General features: G+C 44.9%; 1 protein-coding gene across 5 annotated transcripts in view; it reads left to right on the plus strand.

The window, feature by feature from the left end:
* Nucleotides 1-20,857, plus strand: part of LOC134345817 (leucine zipper putative tumor suppressor 3) — a 234,073-nt gene that overhangs the window by 139,784 nt on the left and 73,432 nt on the right. The window contains exon 1 of one of the 5 annotated variants that reach the window (XM_063047079.1): nucleotides 15,696-15,789. The exons of 1 other annotated variant lie outside the window; for it this stretch is intronic. The gene's annotated coding sequence lies outside the window, so the exon portion shown is untranslated. 3 more of the 5 variants (XM_063047082.1, XM_063047084.1, XM_063047083.1) reach the window with 3 other exon arrangements.

Consider the following 20,857-nt stretch of genomic DNA (forward strand, 5'->3'; position numbering starts at 1 on the left):
AGGTGCAAAAGCCAGCATCTGTGATGGTATGGGGGTGCATCAGTGCCCACGGCATGGGTGAGTTGCATGTATGTGAAGGTACCATTGACTCTGAGGCATATATAGGATTTTAGAGAGACATATGTTGCCATCAAGGCGACGTCTCTTCCCAGGACATCCATGCTTATTTCAGCAGGACAATGCCAGACCACATTCTGCACAGGCTACAACAGCGTGGCTTTGTAGACACAGACCTATCTCCTATTGAAAATGTATGGCGCATCATGAAGAGGAGAATCAGACAACGGAGACCACGGACTGTTGAGCAGCTGAAGTCTTATATCAAGCAAGAATGGGCAAAATTTCCAATTGCAAATCTACTACAATTGGTATCCTCAGTTCCAAAATGATTAAAAAGTGTTATTAAAAGGAAAGGTGATGTAACACAATGGTAAACATGCCTCTGTCCCAATTTTTGTTGAGTGTGTTGCAGCCATCAAATTCTAAATTTGTGTATGCTTACAAAATACAATTAAGTTGGTCAGTAAAACTATTGAAAATCTTTTCTTTGTACTTTTGTCAGTTAAATAAAGGTTCGCGTGAATTAACATATCACAGATTTTTGTTTTTATTGCATTTTGGAAAATATCCCCACTTTTCTGGAAATGGGGTTTGTATATATATAAAACTAAATTACAATTTTTATTGTTATGTGTTGCAATGTACTGCTGCCACATAACAAAATTCATAAATTTCATGACATATGCCAGTGATATTAAACTGATTCTGATTCTGCTGCAAAAAAAGCTAATTTTCTTGGCGTTTATGCCCTGTATGTCCATGTCAACACATGAACTTGAAGTTAAACTTAATTGCCCTCTTCAGATGCTTCCTGATCCACCGAATATTTCCATAAATTTCTATTTTATTTCAGTAGATCAGTGTGACCGCCAACAGACTGACAGACTAGAAACTTTTAACTAGTCAGCAGTTCTTTGTGTGTGTGTGTGTGTGTGTGTTTTGTAGTAAGTGCGATTAACAGAAGATTTCTTGGCCTTAAGTGAGCTTCCAGACTTCATCCCAGCGTGGGGGTTTTGGATTCGTGTCTCATCACATCAGCCGTAACACATGTTGAAACATACACTCAGTGGCCACATTATTAGGTACTCCTGTACACATGCTCATTAATGCAAATATTTAAATAGCCAATCAGGTGGCAGCAACTCAATGCATAAAAACATGCAGACATGATCAAGAGGTTCAGTTGTTGTTGAGACCAAACATCAGAATGGGGAGGAAATATGATCTATGTGACTTTGACCATGGAATGATTGTTGGTGCAAGATGGGGTGGTTTGAGTATTTCAGAAATTGCTGATCTCCTTGGATTTTTACACACGATCATCTCTGGAGTTTACAGATTGGTGTGAGAAACAAAAAAAAACCTAGTGAGTTACAGTTCTGTGGGTGAAAATACCTTGTTAATGGGAGAGGTCAGAGGAGAATAGCCAGATTGGTTCAAGCTGACAGGAAGCCAACCACAGATAACCACACGTTACAATAACAATGTGTAGGAGAACATCACAAACACGAGGAAATCTGCAGATGCTGGAATTTCAAGCAACACACATAAAAGTTGCTGGTGAACGCCAGTTAGTCCTGACGAAGGGTCTCGGCCCGAAACGTCGACTGTACCTCTTCCTAGAGATGCTGCCTGGCCTGCTGCGTTCACCAGCAACTTTTATGTGTGTTGCAGGAGAACATCTCGGAGTGCATAACACAACAAACCTTGAAGTGGATGGGCTACAACAGCAGAAAACCACAAGACACCATTGCAAATCTTGCACTTTCTTGTCAGGCATAACATTCCAACTTCTAACTACCTTCTGGAAGAAAAACTTCTTCCTCAAATCCCCTCCAGAACACTTTCCCCTTATTTTAAATCCATGATCTCCAGTTTTGGTATGGGGAAAGGTTTCCTTCAATTTGTGTTGCCTATGTCCTGATAGCTTTGCACACCCTGTCAGGTTTTCTCCTCTGTCTTCTCTGCTCCATGGACTATAAACTTCACAGGTTTAATTACAGGAAGATAAGTAGAATGTTCTATCCCGGGGGCTGGCAGTGGCCAAGGTCGCAGGAGATGGTCCAGAGGAGGTTCACGAGAATGATCCTGGGAACGAAAGGGTTAACATATGAGGAGCATTTGATAGCTCCTAGTCAGTGGAGTTTAGAAGAATGGGGAGGAGATGTCATTGAAACTTATTGAATATTGAAAGGCCTACTTAGAGTGAATGTGGAAACGATGTTTCCTATAGTGGGGGAGTCTAGGAGTGGAGGGCACAGCCTTAGAATAGAAGATCATTCCTTTGGAACAGAGATGAGGAATATTTTCAGTGAGAGGATAGCAAATCTGTAGAATTCTTTACCAGAGGCGGCTGTGGAGGCCAAGCCTTTGGGCATATTTAAAGCAAAAGTTGATAGGTTAATGATTAGTAAGGGTGTCAAAGGTTATGGAGAGAAGGCAGGAGTTGAGAAGGATAATAAGTTAGCCATGATGGAATGGTAGAGCAGACTCGATGGGCTGAATAGCTTAATCCTGCTTATGATCTTATAGCCCTCAGGTGGGAGTACTTACTGGTCAACAGATAACAGATCTCACCATTTTGTCAATGCGCCCAATGTGCCCAGGTAGCCTGTGACTGGTCACAGATTTGCATTGGCTTATTCTGTTGGTCAGTGAACTTTTAAAATGGGTGATTGATCTACTTTGAGTGTATTATGGGGACTAATTTCTACCTCAATGGGCCAACACCAGTGTCTGCAGACAAGGAAAGAGATTTACCAAAATCCAAATGGGTGCAAAGTTGTAAGGTGACATTCAGGGCTCACTTCATTGAGATGTTGAAAAAAACCTTGGAAAGATGAGTGGGATTTAAAAGCCGTACTGCAATCCTGAAGAGACTGAAATGTAAGTTAGATTCAGAAAAAGAAATTATCCAACTGTAAGATTAAAATATTGGAAATTCATTGAGTCTCAAAGGACCTGACATGGCCAAGACACACTTGCTGAAAATGACCGGTTTCATTGCAATAGTTTACAAATAAAAATGTTTTAAAGATTAGCTTTATGTCACATTTACACCGAAACATCGAAACATTCACATAGTGAAATGTTTTGTTTGCGTCACACAGTCCGAGGATGTGGTGGGGGCTGCCCGCAAATGTTGCCACACTTCCAGCGCCAACATAGCGTGCCCACTACTTACTAACCCTGACACGTAGAACGTCCTTGGAATGTGGGGAAAACCCACGCCGTCACAGGGAGAACGTACAACTCCTCGCAATGAGCGGTGATTGATCAGTGATCCCTGGTGCTGTAAAGCATTGGGTTAATGGCTGTGCCACTGTGAAAGCTCCAGAATGAACAGAGTGGAGATGTTCAGTGGCACAAATCGTTGCTCGCTGAGTAGAGTTGTGAAAGGGGATTTGTTTGTGGTGTCTGGGAAATAGCTAGGAATGTTCTTCATTGTGAAAGGAGTATTCTGACTGAAACTGGATAATTCTCCTGGCTTATCAGTTTGTCCCATTCCTTAGGTGCAGTGAAATGTGTTAACTGATTGCAGCAGGGAAGCATCGGACGGCTGGCGTCATGAGTTCTTACTCCAGCCTCGAATAGCAACAAGCCCAGCTGTTCCCAACTGGGACCTGAGCTTTGACAGTTCTGGGTCATACATCTGAGAGACAGACCTGATCCGCAGTGCCGAATGGAGTAAAGGTGAGGGTTTCGGCACAGTTCATGGTCAAATTTGTGCCACGTCTGAAAAGTAATTGCAACCTCTTAGAATCTCTGTGTGTGTTTCTCATTAACAAAGGGTGCCATGTTTGTCCAGGCAGATTAATGGTTCAGTGATCATAGTACACTGGTCTGTGGCTGTGAGTGGAAAATAGAACTAAAATATAGAAAACTGTCCTTGTGATGTCAGTTTCCAATGTACCTGTGCTAGGTAACTTTACCAATTTTCTTCCAGCCTCTGTAATCTCGAGCTTGTCCAAGACTTGTATCAGGACTTGTACCCAGTACTTTTGTGCCCACTGACTGAGATAATCCCCTGGAAGCACTCAGAGGCTGCAGATACTGGAATCTGGACCAAAAAGAAAACAAACTGATGGAGGAATTCAGCAAGCCAGGCAGCATCTGTCAGTTTTTCAGGTTGAGTCTCTTGCACTGTTGAAGGGTCCAGATCAAGGGTCTTAACGCAAAACATTGACTATCCATTTCCTTTTACAGATGCTGCCTGACCTGCTAAGCTCCTATTGTAGTTTGTAAGAAGGCTTCGGTCCTGGCTAAATATCCCATCCAGCCGCCTTACTCGTCATGTATTTGTGTACTCTAAGCCATCTGTAACTAGGCAACCGTCTCCAAGCCTAAAACTCTCTTCAATTTTTGTAGTCCTCCTTTTCTGATTTTTTTTATATACTGCACCAACTGGTACATCTTTGGACTGTGGGAGGAAACCGGAGCACCTGGAAGAAACTCACACGGTCGCAGGGAGAACGTAGAAACTAGAGACAGCGGTGGGAATTGAACCCAGGTCACTGCGACTGTAAAGCATTGTGCTAACCACTATGCTACCGTGCCACTTGCCATTTTGTTGAACCCCGAGGTGTGGGTCATCAGGCCTTTGTACCTCTTGCCTGATGGCAACATCGAGGAGAGGGTCTGGCCTGGATGGTGAGGGTTCTTAATGATGGATATTTGCCTTCCCGAGTCACCACCTCTTGGCCCTGTCCTAGGCGGTGGGGAGCCGTACCCATGATTGGGCTGGCTGAGTACACCATCCTCTCTAGCCTCTCGTGTTCCTGTACATCGGAATTTTCCTACCAGAGCACTGTGCAACCAATCAGAATCCTTCCCACTGTACATCTGTAGAAGATTGTCAAAGTCTTCAATGGCGTGCTGCATCTCCATAAACTTCTAAGAAAGTAGAGACACTGGAGCACCTGGTTTGTGGGGATTCTGCTGTCAGCCAATCATTAGTCACAAGGTAAAGTTACAGCCCTGTAAAACCCGAGTTAGACCACACTTGGTATATTGTGTACAATTCTGGTTTAGAGAGGGTGCTGACGAGATTTACTAGAATGCCTTTGGATTAGAGAGCATGTACTATGAGAAAAGGTTGAACGAACTATGGCTTCTCTGTTTGGAGTAGGAGGATGAGAGGTGACTTGATGTTGGTGTAACAGGATTATAAGAGGCATAGATCGAGTGGATAGCCAGAGACATTTTTCCCCTGTGTGGAAATGGCTAATACCTGGGGGCATACTTTTAAGGTGATTAGAGGAAAGCATAGGGGTGATATCATTAGTAATTTTTTTACACAGGGAGTGGTGAGTGCTTGGAATACCCTGCTAGGGGTGGTGGTAGAAGGAGATACATTATGGACTTTTAAGAACTGCTTAGAGAGGCACATGGGTGATAGAAAAATGGAGGGCACTGTAGAAGGGAAGGGTTAGGTTGACCTTGCAGGTCAGCACAACGTCATGTGCCGAAGGCCCTGTACTATTCTGTAAATCACAGAATTGCAGAAGATCTACAACATAGTCAGACACCATCTGGTCCATCATATTGTCAGAGAACTGCCAAGCTTAATCCAATCTTCTGCACTATGTCCTTGTCCTGTGGGTCACAACTTTTCAGATAGCATCAGGCAGTTTGTAATGAAGATCTCAGCATCTACCATGCATTCACAGAGAGTTTGACAATGCTCACCATCCCCTGGTGAAAGAAGTCTCTTATCTCTCTTCCATTAAGTCTTTGATCAATTACTTTACTTTATTGTCGCCAAACAATTGAAACTAGAGCGTACAATCATCACAGCAATATTTGATTCTGCGCTTCACGCTCCCTGGAGTACAAATTGAGAGTAAATAGTAAAAATTTAAATTATAAATCAGGAGGGAGGAGAAAATGACAGCGTGACACAGCGTGCGCAGCTCTCTGGTGAAATTATATCGTATTTGTAAGTAGGATGTCGTGCACAATTCTGATTTGATAGAGTCAGACGTGAAAAGCACGGAGGAACATCTAGAGAAACTTCTGAAATGCCCGGTTCGCTGCCGCTGCTACTGTGCAATCGAGAATCTCCGGAGGGAAGGCCCCAAAATCCCCGGCTTTGCCTGCTGCTGGCGACCGAGGCTGGGGTCGAAGCGTTCGGTAGAGGTGGTGCTCGGTACTCGGTGTTGGAGGGCTGGTCGGAGGGCTGGTCGGAGGCTCGAAGTTTTTGGACAACTCAGAGTCGGACTGTGGTCAGGCATGGCAGGGAGAGTTTTCTTCCTTCTCCCGTCTGCATGAGATGTGGGACTTTCAAGAGACTTTGAACTTTTTTACTGTGCCCATGGCCTGTTCTTCATCAAGTTATGGTATTGTTGCACTGTTGTAACTATATGTTATAATTATGTGGTTTTTGTTAGTTTTTCAGTCTTGGTCTGTCCTGTGTTTCTGTGATATCACACCGGAGGAATATTGTATCATTTCTTAATCCATGCATTACTAAATGACAATAAAAGAGGACTGCATGTCCTCATAATCTAATCTAATAAATAGAAACTAGAAAAGAGTAAGTTAGGTAGTGCAAAAAACCGAGAGGCAGGTCCGGATATTTGGAGGGTATGGCCCAGATCCGGGTCAGGATCTGTTCAGCAGTCTTATCACAGTTGGAAAGAAGCTGTTCCCAAATCTGGCCGTACGAGTCTTCAAGCTCCTGAGCCTTCTCCCGGAGGGAAGAGGGACGAAAAGTGTGTTGGCTGGGTGGGTCGTGTCCTTGATTATCCTGGCAGCACTGCTCCGACAGCGTGCGGTGTAAAGTGAGTCCAAGGACGGAAGATTGGTTTGTGTGATGTGCTGGGCTGTGTTCACGATCTTCTTCAGCTTCTTCTGGTTTTGGACAGGACAACTTCCATACCAGGTTGTGATGCACCCTAGAAGAATGCTTTCTACGGTGCATCTATTAAAATTAGTGAGGGTTTTAGGGGACAGGCCAAATTTGTTTAGCTTTGTCAGGAAGTAAAGGTGCTGGTGGGCCTTCTTGGCAGTGGACTCTGCTTTCTGGACAAAGTCAGGTCATTTGTGATATTGACCCTGAGGAACATAAAGCTTTTGACCTGTTCCACTTGCGCACCACTGATGTAAATGGGGTTGTGCAGTCCGCTACTCCTTCTGAAGTCAACAACCAATTCCTTCGTCTTGCTGACGTTGAGGGATAGGTTATTGTCTCCGCACCATGCCACCAGGTCCTTAATTTCCTCTCTGTACTCAAACTTGTCATTACCCGAGCCTACAATTGTGGTGTCATCAGCAAACTTATATATTGAGTTTGATGGAAAGTTGGCTGCACAATCATAGGTGTACAGTGAGTACAGCAGGGGGCTGACTACACAGCCTTGTGGGGCACCGGTGCTCGGGGTGATTGTAGAGGAGAGCTTGTCCCCTATTTTTACAGCCTGGGTCCTGTCTGTGAGGAAGTTGAAGATCCAGCTGCAGATCTGAGTGCTAAGGCCTAGGTTCCGGTGCTTAGGAATCAGTTTATTTGGAATGTTGGTATTAAAGGCAGAGCTGTAGTCAATGAAAAGGAGCCCTACATATGCATCTTTATTCTCCAGGTGTTCTAAGGAGGAATGTAGTGCCAGAGAGGTGGCATCTGCCATTGACCTGTTGCTCCGGTAGGCGAATTGCAAAGCGTCGAGGTTGACTGGTAGGCTGTGGTTGATGTGTGCCATAACCAATCACTCGAAGCACTTCATAGCGATTGATGTCAGAGCAACAGGTCGATAGTCATTCAGGCATGCCACCTTGCTCTTCTTCGGCACTGGGATTATCGTTGCCTTCTTAAAACATGAGGGGATCTTAGACTGAAGCAAGGAGCAGTTGAAGATGTCAGCAAACACTCCAGCTAGCTCGCTTGCACAGGCCCGGAGTCCCGGGATGCCACCTGGATGCCACCTGGGCCCGTCGCCTCCCTTGGATTTATCTTCAGGAAAGCCCTTCTAACGTCCGCCTTGATGACGATGAATCTTGATGCCACCAGGTCCAGTTCATCTGGAGGGGGCGGGACGCTCCCCTTCTGTTCGAATCTTGCGTAAATTACAGAGTCCCTGGGTTATGTAAGGGTTCTGTTCCTGAGAACTGTCTACAACCAATTTCTCTGCAAGCATAAATGCCTGCTTTCTGAAGTAACCCATAATATACACATATAATTATTTCATTAAGTAACACTACCCATAATTATACTACTGGAATATATACAGCCTCCAGACATTAACACTTTATTATTGTCATAACTAGTCTGAAAAATGCTTTAAAAAGGTATGGGAGAATTTGTCAGGTCATTTGTAACCCAGGGAGTCTCTGTACTTTAAATCATATTGCTTGTATTTTGACCTCCATCCAAGGGCAATGTGTCCTTTCAGGCAGCTCATAATTTCCGTGCAGTTCATGGTTTTATGCATCTTAACTAAATCTTCTTTAGCCCTCCATGGTTCCAAAGAAAACAACCTCAGTCTATCCCATCTTTCCTCATAACTACGGTTTTCTAGCCTTGCCAACATTTGTGTAAATATCTCCAACACAATGTTTCCTTTGTTATACCCAGACTATATGATGTACTCAGACCATGTTGTAACAAGTGCTCTAGCACAAACTCACTGCATTTGTGTCTTCTATCTCTGCTCATAAAGGATTCTATCTGCTCCACTGCCTGCAAAGATTGATAGAAATCCATTTCTCCCTCCACACTTCTTGATAACCTCCCTGTCACTGGGAAATCTCTTGTCTTGGAAACAGATCAGCAAGCAGCTACGTTAACCAGAGTTACATTGCTAGGCTTCTGTTCATATTTGCATGGTTCTGCACTGGAAAGCAGTGAGGATGTTCAGGGAACTGTTCACCATTAAGGCCCTCTTGGCTGCTCGTGCCAAGATTACTCATTTGTCTCCGGTAATAATCTGCACCTCCTCAGATTATTTACGTATCTCACACTTCACTTGATTTAATCTTATTTTCTATTTGTTTGCCCGGCTGAACAGACCATGTACAGTGTGTCATCCTTCTTTATCACCCCGCAACATGTAAGATTCAAACATTAATATAGACAACAAGAAGCAAGGCAGTGACTTCCATTTGCAAATGCACTCATCAGTCATTACCCTCTGCCTCCTGACACTGAAGGAATTTTGGTCTGTCATCAGGCGGCTTTTCTCTGAGACCAGAGTGGTGTGCGCAGAGTAGAGATCTATGTTGTTGCTGGTGTGCAGGGTTGAGTGTAAAGGTTGCAGCTGTACAAACTGCTTCTGATTTGCAGCCATTTCAGAATGCCCTCCCCTCCCCAGCCCCACACCAACCATTCCACCCCCCAGCCTCCTCTGCTGCCAAGGCGAAAATACAGCAAACAGAGAAACATTACCTCATACCCACACCACCAGGTTCAGGAACAGTTATTATCCTTCAACCTTCAGGTTCCTGAACCTGCATAGATAACTTCATTCACCTCAGCACTGAACTGATTCCACAAACTACGGACTCACTTTCAATGACTCTATGCCTCATGTTCTCAGTATTATTAACTTACTATTTATTTGCTTTTGTTATTATTATTTTTTATATTTGCACCATTTGTCTTTTTTGCTCGTTGGTTGTTTGTCAGCCTGTGGTTAGTGTATGGATTTTTATTGATTCCATTGTATTTCTTTGCTCTATTTTCAATGCCCCCAAGAATATGAATCTCAGGATACTATATCTGGGGAATTTGTTGGCACAGGCAGCTGTGGAGGCCAAGTCATCATGCATATTTAAGGAAGAGGTTGATAGATTCTTGATTAGTCAGAACATGAAGGGATACAGGGAGAAGGCAGGAGATCGGGGCTGAGGGGAAAATTAGATCTGGCGTAATGAAATGGTGGAGCAGACCTGATGGGCCAAATGGCCTAATTCTGCTCCTGTACCTTATTGTCTTATGGTCTCTTATGGTGACACATAATAAGTACTTTGATAATAAATTTACTTTAAACTTTGAACCTATGTAGCTTTGAGCCCAAAGACGTGAACATCACAACATCTCCAACTTCAGTTAACTTTGACCCTTTGTTCCTTTCTCTACTGATCCACCCAGTATCTCTCATGCACCCTCTTGTTTACAATACTGCCCGAGTCACCTGTTATCCAGTGTCTTCTCTTCCCATCTACCAGTTCCATCTGCCTGTTACCCACCCACTCTTTCCATTCAGTGGCTTTCCCTGCCCTCATGTTCCCATCTGCCCCATACCACACTTATCTGGTTTCACTCATCAGATTCCATAACCTGTCTCCACCAATCACCTGCTTGCCTCCATTGCTATCTCTTCCACTTCCCCTCCCCCACACAGCTCCATCTACCCATCCACCCCTCCAAATTTGGATCCACCAATCACATGCCAGCTTCTACGTCACCACTCGCCCTTCAACTCATTATACTGGCTATCTCCCTTTCACTCTCTCAGTCCTGATGCAAGGTCTCATCTCAAACTGTAAACTATCCCTTTGTCTCTACAGCTGTGCCTGACCCATTGAATTCCTCCAGCAGTCTGTATTTTGCCCAGCAAACAGCAACATTACTAGAGTTACTGTACATGGTTGGGGGAATGGGGGGCCTTGTTCATTTTTGCTTGGCTCAGCATTAGAAAGCAGTGAGGATAGGTGCAGTGAAATGTTCACCCTGCTGCCAAGGTTACTAATTCTGCTATGGTAATAGCTAGCCAGTCATTTCATTCAGTAATGGAGTGTTCCCAACAGTGCTAAATTTGGCATTCCCAGTAAAATTGAATGATCTCCCACCAGTAAAATTCATTTAGTAAAGAGAAATTGATCCACCTGAAGACCAGAGTGGTCACCTTTGCATTTGAGTCAAAAGAGATAGGGGAGCTGCCAGTGGAAGTGGTGGACGGGGCTTCGAATGGAACATTTAAGAGAAGGCTGGATAAATACGTAGATGGGAGGGGCACCCACAGCTATGCTCCAGGCGTGAGTAGATGTGACTAGGCAGGTTAACAGTTTGACATGGACTAGCTGGGCGGAGGGGCCAGTTTCTGTGCTGTAGTGCCCTATGACTCCAGATACAAAACTGCTTAATTTAGTTCAACTAACCCACCTCTTTCCCAGTTAAGCCAATTTTTGAGAGGCATCTGAATAAATGTGCAGCAACTCTGTCTGCAGTGGATGTTCATGTGGTTGATGTGATGAACATATTGGTGCTCCAGCGTAGGGGTGGAGACGCTGCAGAGTAGATTCTATAGTGAGGTAGACTTCCACCCTCAGCTGTGGTGAGAGAAGATTAATAGAAATTCAGAACTCTCTCTCAAGGACACTATTGAGGCTCTGTCAACAGAAAGTTCCAAACTTGGGATTGATTGATAGGTCAAAGAGATATGGAATGATGTAGAATCAATAAGGTTAAGGTGTGATCTATCCATGGTCTAATGAATGGAGGCACAAATTCAGGAGGCTAATGCCAGGTATAGGAGGTAATACTGATGAGGAGAGTGAGATGAAGCTTATGTGAAACACAGACACAGCGAGGGCCTGTTGAGCGGACTGGCTTGCTCCTGTGCGGTTTGTTGTGTTTACTTGCACAAGTTCCCAATCCGCACAGTAGACATTAAGCATTGAGAACCACCCCACAGAGATCCGGTGATAACACTATCGCATCATTATAGTATTTACACCAGGGTTTTCCACCACCTTCAGCCTACTTTTTTCCTACTCTGACATCAATGCGAAGACGTTTCACACAGCAGAAATAAAATTTTAAAAACTTAAGAGGAATATCTAATGATTTACATTTCTCTGGATGTGAATGGTGCTGACACAGTTGAAATTAAACTGAGGTTTTGTAATATTCTGTCTCTTTTTAGTGATGGGAGATATCTGTATTCCCTGGCGTGGGAGGATATAAAGATCATGAAAGGAAACCATTCATCTCACACAGTAGCATAGTGGTTAGCACAACGCTTTACAGTACAGGTGACACAGGTTCAATTCCCGCCGCTGTCTGTAAGGAGTTTGTACGTTCTCCCTGTGACTGGTGACAGCGTGGGTTTCCTCCAGGTGCTCTGGTTTCCTCCCACAGTCCAAAGGCATACCGGTTGATAGGTTAATTGATCACTGTAAGTTGTCCAGTGATTAGGCTAGCATTAGAAATTAGGAGATTTCTGGCTCATAAGGGCCTACTCTGCGGTGTATCTCAAACATAAATAAATAAAATAAATCTCCTGAGCCTTTCCCCCTCTCTCTCAGGTCATGCTTCAACCATCCTTGCACTCCATTTTCATCTGCTATTGTGTTCCTTACAAACTCTATTGGCCACTTGTAAGATTATCAAATCATCATAGCTTACAAGTGCTGTCTATCATCGAGTAAGTTACTGATGCAAATATACACGAGCATCACAGCAAATTATTCTCTCTTTGACCCAAATTGCTGTGGGCGGAAGACTTAATTAAGTGTGACACCCTTCATTAAACCATCCATATAGTTACAAGTTTCACTTGAATTTATTACTTGTTTGTAGAGAGAAGAGAGAAGTGAGAAGATCAAGAGAGAAGTGTTTGGATTTGGGTCTGGGAGGAAATCTGACCTGGTGCCATTGATAGATATTCCCTGGGTTAACCCCCGAGGGGATTACCTGGGAAATATCCATCAATAGGAGGGAGGTCACGGTATAAGGACTAGAACGATGGCGAAGCTGGCCATGAGAATTATTTGAACACAGTGTAAGAAAGAGGGAAAATTGATAGTGGGGATTCCCTTAAGGTTAGGAACAACGGGTGTCATGAGCCCTGTGGGTCTGTGTGGCAAGCTGTAGAGCTTTGGGCTCCAATGTTTCTGGAGCACCTGTATTTGTTAACTGTTAGCTTATATAGAGTTGTTAAGCCCTTGTTTAATCTTGTCAAATTTATTTTGACTGGCACAGATTTTTTGCGTACTGTGATCACTTAAAGCGGACTCCCAATCAGCACTCATCCTGGATTCCTTGGTTTGAACGTGATTCATCTTGTGGTGTCGCTCGTTCGAGTCACTGATGTTCTGTTGGATCCCCTATGTGTAAACTCATGTTTTCATCTCTACGTGGGAGTCTGTCGTCCCTCCGCACCTGGGTTCAGTCACTGTAACACTGACAGTATGACGGTCAGGGCACGTTGCGGATATGGAAGATAGGGGTTGTCAGTGAGTATTACTTAATGTAAGAGGGATGGGGAGGCTGGCAATGAGAATTTCTCAAAAATTGGGAATTTAGAGAGGTTAGCATGAGGATTCTCTATGGACTGAGATTATCACAGATGTAGTCAGTGAGTACATTCTGAATATTGGGAATTGGGGAGGTTGGCACTGAGGAAGGTGGAGAACATTGATCATAGAGCTGTACGGTATTAAAGACCCTTTGGCCCATGATGTTGTGCTGTACTTATAATCTCTTCAAAGATCCATCAAACCCTTCTCTCCTACATAGCCCTCCATTTTTCTTTCATCGTGAGCATGTCTAAAAGTTTCTTAAATGTCCTTAATATACCTTCCTCTACCATCACTCATGGCAGCACATTCTACCATAAGACATTGGAGCAGAAATAAGCTATTCATCCCATTGAGTCTGCATCATCATTCCATCATAGCTGATTTATTATCTATCTCAACCCCATTTGCCAGCCTTCTCCCCATAACTTTTGACACCCTTACTAATCAGGAGCCCATCAACCTCCACTTTAAATGTATTGAATGACTTGGCCTCTACAGCCATCTGTGGCAATCAGTTCCACAGATTGACCAACCTCTAGCTAAAGAAATTCCTGTTCGTCTCTGTTCTAAATGGACATCCTTCTATTCTGACACTGTGCGCTCTGGTCTCAGACTCCCTCACTATAGGAAACATCCTCTCCACATCCATTCCATCTAGGCCTTTCAATCTTCAATAGATTTCAATGAGATCCCTTCCTCATTCTTCTAAACCCTATGTACCCACCACTCTCTGTGTAAAAAAAATACCACTGACATCTCCCCTATTCTTTTCTCCTATTACCTTAAAATTTATGACCCCTCATATTAGCCATTTCCACCCAGGGAGAAGGTTTCTGACTGTTCACTCAATCTATTTTTCTTATCATCTTTTACACCTCTATCATCCTTCCTCACTCCAAAGAGAAAAGTCCTAGCTCATTCATCCTATCCTCATTGGACATGCTCTCCAATCCAGGCAACATCCTGGTAAGACTCCTCTGTACTTTCTCTAAAGCTTCCACATCCTTTCTTTTATGAGGCAAACAGAACTAAACAGAGTTTTCCAAGTGTGATCTAACCAGGGATTTATAGAACTGCAACATTGCCTTGAAGCAGAGGATGGATTAAGTGCAACATCCTGGTAAATCTCCTCTGTACCATTTCTAAAGCTTCTGTGTCCTTCCTATAATGAGGCAACCAGAACTGAACAATTTTCCAAGTGTGGTCTAACCAGGCTTTTACAGAGCTGCAACATTACTTTGCGGTAGAGGATGGATTGGGATTTTGGGGAGATTGGGAGTGCGGATTTCCTGTTGATCAGAGGGACCATGGGGCAATCCACTCCCAGCAATAGCTGCTCAATGCTAAGAGATGGCCAGCTAGAGGATATTATAGCCAACTACTTCAATGTATTTGAAGGAAGGCAGAGTGAAATTATTGCATTGGAATGCTGGAACGTTCGCAGCTGACCCCTCTTGTGATTGTCAACCACGGAGCACCCCAGTTAAACATATCTTGTACTTGAGTGAATTTCCTCCTAAAGACTACAATCAGTGGTTGACCGGGGTTAAGAGTCTGCAGCGTTGTATTTAAATATAGCCCTCCTTTCAAGCAGCCATGTCTTCCCCCAGGCAACCATTAGCTGTGCTTGTTTCTTGGACCCCAGTTCCCAGCCCGTCCCGAAAACCACCCCATTATTTCTGAATGGAAAGCCAACATTTCCTTGTGGACCTAAAGCAGCACCATGATTTCAGCTCCCCTCAGCAGCTGAGATTGTATTGGACATTGGAACAGTTACAAACAGAAAGTGCAGGAAATGTTCAGCAGGTCAGGCAGCATGGACAGAGAGGAAAATGTGGTTGACATCCAGGAGTTTAAATCCGAACGAATGTTGCCTATTTGAGTCAAGTCGAATAAATCAGCTCTTTAATGTGACCTCTAATGTGTGTGTTTGCATTTGTAAATGGTGACGTGTGAGAACAGAATTAGACTGAACGCTAATTGGCAAACACCCTCTCATACAGGAATAATCTCTCTGCTGGTTTCTCTAGAAACGTGTGTGTGTGTGTGTGTGTGTGTGTGTGTGTGTGTGTGTGTGTGTGTGTGTATGTGTGTGTGGTGGGCGGGGGGGCGCTAAAAGTAACAGAACGGAAAAGAGAAGCATCGACTGTTTAGTGGTGAACTGCATACTGGCTTTCATTGCTACAGGGGAACAGCAACAGGAACTGAGCCAACTTGGAATACAGATTTGTTTGGCCGGAGTCCTTTTTCATAACTTCATGTAATAATCCCAAGAGTAAATAACATGACATTAGTAAACAAAGCTGGCAGATGCAAATGAGGGAATGAACGCCAATAGCCGGGAAGAATACACGAGAGATGTGATTTTTCGACCAATCGGGTTGTGAAGGTGGGGCTGTCCTGTGTACAGGTGAGCGATCGGGAAGCAGCCGCTCTTGAGTTCGGGGACTGTGTCGGGGAAGCCAGGATATATCTGCTGTGTGGAAGACAGAGGTAGGTGTGAGCGGCAGATGGACCCCTCTGCGCCGAGCAGCGCTGCCCTCACTGAGGCCGTGTGAGGGTGCTTTCGGCAGTGGGCGTGGACAGGTATCGCCGCTGGCTATGTATTTACTTTTGAGCCGGGAGCTGCTCACACGAATCCGAACGCTCTGTTACTGATCCTTACAATTAATGCAAGCTGTCCTTAGCCGGAAGTGTGCGGAGGTTTGTAAATATTTGTGATGGTCTTGGGACGGTTGCTTGCAAGTCATTTATCACGCGAACAACCAGTTCAATTATTTTCTAATTGAGTGCGTGAGTCATTCCAGTGACAGCTCAGGGGAGACGTACAATACCCCTGGGTCCACAGTTGGCGAGGTACAGATAAAGGAGAACTACTGGCAGGGAGAGGGCAGCCTGTCCAAGAAACACTCTGACCGCAGGAGCTCCTGGCAGGGAAAATGCAGTCTGACTCAGGAGCACTGTGACCCGATTTCCCTTCAACAAATGACAGCCAATAGGCGAAAATTCAAAACCCATATTGAATACATAGAATGGTGGAAGAACTCCAGAAGGTCAGGCAGCATCTGCGGAGGAGATTGAACAGTTTAACTTAGGAAATTTCTTCCCCGTCCTCCCTTTTTCCATTCTGGTTCTCCGCTCACTTGCCCATCTTCACCTTCTGGTGTCTCTCCTTCCCTTTCTCCCATGGCCCACTGTCCTCTCTATTAGATTCCTTCTTCTTTAGTGCTTTACCTCTTCCAGTGATCACCCCACCCCAGATTCTCACTTCATCTCCTTTTCCCCTTTCCACCACCCACCCACCTTCCCTCTCACCTGGCTTCACTATCACTCTCTAGTCTGTGCTCCTTCCCACCCCCTCACCTTCTCATTCTGGCTTCTGCCCCATTCTTTCCAGTCCAGCAGCAGTCCAGTATGGTAGAGTTAAATGAATGTTGACTATTTATTCCCGTCTGATTTGCTGAGCTCCTCCAGCATTTTGTCTGTGTTGCTCAAGGCAAGGGCTGCACATGTTGTCCACTTGTGCGTTACCAGCAGTAGACCAAGCAATGTAGGTAAATCCCTCCCCACCGCTGAGCATATCTACAAGGAGCACTGCCACAAGAAAGCAGTCTCTATCATCAAGGACCTTCAGCATCAAGATCACACTCTCTCCTTGCTGCTTCTGGACAGGAGATATAGGAGGCTTAGGTACCACACCACCAGGAGCAGTTAATCCCACCTTCCAGCTACATTAGCTACTTTCCAGTTTGTCTGCTACTCAGACCGGTCCACTGATGATGCTATGGCCTCAGTCCTCCACTCCATGCTGTCCTACCGAGAGAACGATGCCTCTTACGCCAGGATGTTGTACATTGACTTCAGCTCGGCATTTAACTCCATCATCCCTCAGAGGCTGTCCTCGTTGGTATTCAACACCCCTCTCTGTAACTGGATCTTGGACTTCTTGGTGGAAAGACCCCAATCAGTCCAAGTTGGCAGCAACATCCCCAGCTCCAACATGTTGAGCAGTGGTGCCCTCAGGATCGTGTACCCAGTCCGCTGCTGACTCACAACTGCCCTGCCAGATTCAGCCCAAAGCACATCAAGTTCACTGATGGTACAACAGTGGTTAGCCTCATCGGCAATAACGATGAGTCAGCAAACGGAGAGGAGGTAGAGAGGCTGGTTAAATATAGTGATAACAACAACCTGAGTCTCAATGTGGACAAGGCAAAAGAGATGATTGTGCACACCAAGTTCCTTGGTGTGCATGTAATAAATGATCTAACCTGGACCCACAACACCTCCTCACTAGTCAAGAAGGTACTGCACTTTCTGAAGAGACTGAGACGTGCAAGGCTCCCCGCTCACATTCTACCAACTTTCTACAGGAGCACCATCAAGAGTGTTCTGTCTGGCTGCATCATTTTGTGGTACAGAAGCTGCAAGGCATCAGACCACGGGCCCCTATGGAGAACAGTAAGCACCACTGGGAACATTGGGTTCTCCCCACCCCTCCCCTCTATTTGAGACATTTACTGGAGCCTTGCAGATGAAGGGTCCAGAGCATTGTTGAGGATCCCTACCACTGATCCCACAATCTCTTTGACCCACCACCATCAGGCAGGAGGTACTGAAGCATCAGGACTAGGACTACCAGACTGGGGAACAGCTTCTTCCCCCAGGCTGTGAGGCTAATGAACACCCTGCTGACACAGGGGTCTCATCACTAACACTGCCAGCTGTTTGCTCTTTGCTGATCTGTTTACCTGTGCTGCACTTCACTACATGCATTTTGAATTATATTTTATTACCCTGTAATAGTTTTGTTTATGTGTTGTGTGTGATATATGTTGTGTGGGTGCACCATGGTCCAGAGAAACATTGTGTCATTTGGTTGTATGAATGTACAGTCAGATGACAATAAACTTGAAGTTGAACTTGAGTTATTTTTATTTTATTTATTGACATACAGCGCAGAATGGGCCCCTCTGGGCCAGCAACCCCCGACTTAACCCCAGCCTAATCATGGGAAAATTTACAGTGACCAATTAACCTATTAACTGGTGTGTCTTTGGACTGTGGGAGGAAAACTGGAACGTCCGGAGAAAACCCATGCATTCCACAGGGAGGACGTACAAACTCCTTACAGAGGATGCCAGGATTGAACTCTGAACTCCTCGCTGTGAGCCGTAATAGCATCGCGCTAACTGCAGTGCTACGATGGCGCCCCTTCAACCATCAAGCACCTGGACCAATGTGGATAACCTCACTTACCTCAACTCCGAGCTGATTCCACAACTTATGGACTCACTTTCAAGGACTCTACAACTCATGTCAGTGTTATTTATCGATTTATTTATTTCATTATTTTCATTGGCACAGTTTGTCATCTTTTTGCACATTAGTTGTATGTTAGTCTTTGTGTGTAATTTTTCACTGATTCTGTGCTATTTCTGTGAATGCCTGCAAGAAACTGAATCTCAGAGTAGTATATGGTGCCATAAACTGTATGCACTTTGATCATAAATTCACTTAGAATTTTCTTACTCACCTGTGTAGTAACAGCAGTAGACCTGGTAGGGTAGGGGCTGCACCTGTGTCCAGCTAGCACTTGTCTAAGCAACACATGAGCTGCCTCAGTTGACCACATGTCTATGGTTAGCAGTAGTCCTTGCAGTTCGGGGCTACATCTGGTGTCCACCTGTGGAACATGATAGGCAGAAGGGTTGTTCAGAGTCTGCAGGAAGATTGCACAATAACACAGATTGCAGAGATGGCCAGATGCTTTCCTCCCCCCCCACCCCCATCCCTATTTCACTCTGCCCCCTCTCCCAGCTGCCTGTCACCTCCCTCATGGTTCCGCCTCCTTCTACTACCCATTGTGTTTTCCCATATTCCTTCTTCACCTTTCCTGCCTATCCCCTCCCCCACCCCTTTAGCTTTCCCCTTACTGGTTTTTCACCTGGAACCTACCAGCCTTCTCCTTCCCACCCTCCCCCCACCTTCTTTATAGGGCCTCTGCCCCTTCCCTGTTCAGTCCTGACAAAGGGTTCCGGCCCAAAATGTTGACTGATTGTTTCCACAGATGCTGCCCGACCTGCTGAGTTCCTCCAGCGTGTTGTGAGTGTTGCTTTCAAGTGGTGATGGCCGATGGAGTAAAGGAGGAGCCAACTGTATTGTGAAATACTGTTTCTTTACTCCCTGTGCTGGGCTGACTTTGGTATGTCACTAGGTATGTTTGCATTGGCACAGCTGTCAGTTTATTAGTGCTGAGGATAAGAACAGTGCACTTTTGATAATGACTCAGGACTCAGCAAGTCATAACGCTGTTGTTCTGATTGTTGGAGGTACCGACTAATCTGTCTCACATAACCAAATCAACTTGTGCAGATAGGAGTGGGACGTTGTAAGTACGTACCAAGCAGTGTAGTTACACCTGCTGATTGTTTGTAGTGCGTGTCAGTTCCTGGTTGGAAGCCTTGTGTGGCATCTGGGAGGCAAGCTGTTTTCACCAACACTAACCTGATTATTTTCTAAAAGATCCCATTATTATACCTTCTGTCTCCAATAACACTCTAGAGCCTTTTAATATGGTGGACAGAGAAAATAGAAGGATGTCCTCAAAGCCTCCTTGGTGGGAAAAAAATACAACATCCCTAATGACTCTTGGGACATCTCAGTCCATGACCACCCAATGTGGAGAAGAATGTTGCTGAGAACTTTGTGCCCATGCATCTTGCACACACAGGAGATCATTGTAAATGGCAGAAGCACTCCAATTAACAAATCATTCTCCCACACTGCCCCTTTTGTGGAAGAGTCCAAGGTCCTCATCATGACTGGTCACCTCTGAATTCTCCAAACTAGAGTGGATGAAACTCATCTTCATTCCTAGAGGGTCATTTGAGAAGACAAAGAAGAATCTTATCAATGAAAAGAAAATATCATTAACTGACCAGGACCTTGGTGAATTTTGGGAGTCTGTCACTCGTGGCCCAGTTTACCAGTTTTCTGTGAACCACAGCTGAGTTCCTCTGGGTTGTCATGGTTATTGGGTTTGGCACCTAAGCATCCGGAAATTTGCAAATTTCCTGTATAAGATGCTGACTGAACATTATAAATAATTGAGACCCTAATGAGATTCCATTAGGTTTCTTTGTATCTACTGTGAATAACCGCAAGAATGTGAACCTTAGGGTAGTGTGTGTGGTGACATATACTATGTCTCAGGCGGGAGGAGAAGATGGCAGCGTGCCGCGCGTGCGCAGCTGTCCAGTGAAAATGATATCGTATCCGTCAAATAGGGGCCGTGGACAATTCTGATTTGATGGAGAATGGACGTGAAAGCACAGAGGAACATCTGGAGAAATTTCTGAAATGCCCGTTTGCTCCTGTTGTTACTGTGTGGTCGTGAATCTTTCGGAGGGTAGCCCTCAAAATCCCCGGCCTTGCCTGCTTTTGGTGACCAAGAAGGGGGTCGAGTCATTCGGACAGAGATGGCACTCAGTACTCGGTGTCGGAGAGCTGATCAGAGCTCAAAGTTTTCGGATGACTCAGAGTCGGATTGTGGTCGGCA

Source organism: Mobula hypostoma, chromosome 4, assembly GCF_963921235.1.
Source record: "Mobula hypostoma chromosome 4, sMobHyp1.1, whole genome shotgun sequence".
NCBI classification, from domain to species: domain Eukaryota; kingdom Metazoa; phylum Chordata; class Chondrichthyes; order Myliobatiformes; family Myliobatidae; genus Mobula; species Mobula hypostoma.